The sequence below is a fragment of the Scleropages formosus genome, chromosome 1 (assembly GCF_900964775.1).
Source record: "Scleropages formosus chromosome 1, fSclFor1.1, whole genome shotgun sequence".
NCBI classification, from domain to species: Eukaryota; Metazoa; Chordata; class Actinopteri; order Osteoglossiformes; family Osteoglossidae; genus Scleropages; species Scleropages formosus.
The window spans coordinates 38,638,563-38,640,531 of record NC_041806.1 but is presented as its reverse complement, the minus strand read 5'-3'; positions in this window follow the sequence as shown (position 1 = coordinate 38,640,531).

Here is a 1,969-nt window from a genome sequence, read left to right as displayed (position 1 = left end):
GCATGTTTGACGGCAGGGTCATATTCGCTCCAGTACAAACAAGCACTTCCTGGGAACAAAACACACGGCGGTGGCTGTCAATCACACAGTAGTTTGCCGGTTTAGCGGCAGATGCCGGTATACATCAGACATCTACATTAGAACAAAGAGGAGAGGGCAAATGCAGGTGAGGGACAGAACGATTGCTAATGGCTCACAGCTGTGGAGCACCTTGCATATGAGCATCTCGAAGTCATTCGCGGCGAGGGCCTGATCCTCCGTTCTGACGCAGCGCCCACTCGCGGTGGCGGCCCTTTCGCTCCCAGAGCTGTCATCACGTGCATCAGATCTGGAACAAATATCTGGGCTTATCTGAAAATTGGAAGGGATCTCTGAGGGGGGCCTTACTCTTAATCTATGGTGATGTGGTATTACAAGTGTTTTTGTATTCAATCACTGATCACAATCTTATACATTTTTAAAGTATCACTGAGTCCCCTCTAAGGACTGCATTGCCAGTGCACTGACCAGCAAATCAGTACAATTGTTGTATTTCTCTTTATTTATGGTTAGATTCGGGAGAAAAAAAAAAAAATAAAAACAATTGCTACAATCAGCTATTTTAGTTGGATATTTCATTCTTAATTCGTCGAATGAGACCTATTATATCCCAAAGATGTTGAGAATTCGCTCCAAAGCGCCATTCAGTAACTTGTGATTTTTATGGTCCTTTGTCGCCCCCTAGTGTTTTGTATACGACTAGCAGGCAGCCCCGTCTGCTCATCCCTTCGCGCAGTCCTGCCACCTGGTGGACGGTACGCAGAATTGCATCTTCCTGCATTTTTTGGTCACGTTCACTGAATCAGTAAGAAATATGGTGCCTTGGGGTGGTATCGTACAGCAGAGTGGTCATCATTAGAGGTCATCATTTAGGAGCAAACATCGATACTCGACAGCTAGTAGCTCAGTGGTTACAGCTTCTGCCTTTGGCCCCAAAGGCAGCACGTTCGATCCCGACCTCTGGCTATGGTACCCCTGAGCAAGGTACTTACCTTAGATTGCTCCAGTAAAATTACCCAGCTGTATAGAGGGGTAAATAATTGCAGGTAGACTACCATTGCAAGATACTTTGGAGAAAAGTGTCAGCTAAATGAATAAATGTAATATAATAAGGTTGCTGGGATGGCCATTATAACTAATTCATTTGTCATTAGTCTCGTGTGCCCTCAGTGAAGGACTAGATGTAGTGAAACTCGTAAAAGTGTCAACGGTTCAAAAGCAGTAGCATGTGTGATCTTAGTGCGGAAAAGGTCAGGAGGCAACAGAAGAGAAGGAAGAAATAGCTGTAAGGAAGGGAATGCAGGGCTGCGTTAATAAGTATGAATCGTAGGCGACGGTAGGCCTGCTGTGCGATGGTGGGGACTCTGACAGCAGGCAGCGTGTACAACAGCTCCTGTCAACGGTGATGAGCAATGTCCCCTCCTGTGCTCTCCCTAAGATGACCAGCTGTCTATTAAATGTGCCGTTTGAAAAGTCCGGAGTGAACCCCGAACGGACCCACGCCTGTTAACTGATGGACTGAAGATGCCACAAGGGATTCTGGATTTGGGACTGAGATGACAGTCAAGGGCCATTTGTTCATGTGAAATTGTTCTAAGAGTAAACATTCCCAAAGAATACAAGAGTTCCTAAAGTGGCGGATACACTTGCAGTCAAAACTCTGAGTACAGTCAAGGCGCAAGAGTGGAGGCAAAGCAACCCACAGGTGTCCCACATCTCTTTTAGTGGTGGCAGAAGGGCTGGCAAGACAGTAGCAAGGCACCTCATTTCCTGCTCAAATGCCTTGTGCAAAAACCTTGCATGCTCAGACTTTTGACGCAACACACAATTAGATCATGAGACTGGTTTTTGAGAATTGCTGCTAGATGCTTTGTTTGTCTCCCCAGAGACCATCCATTTGACAGTCAGCATGATTCCAATCTGCACACAG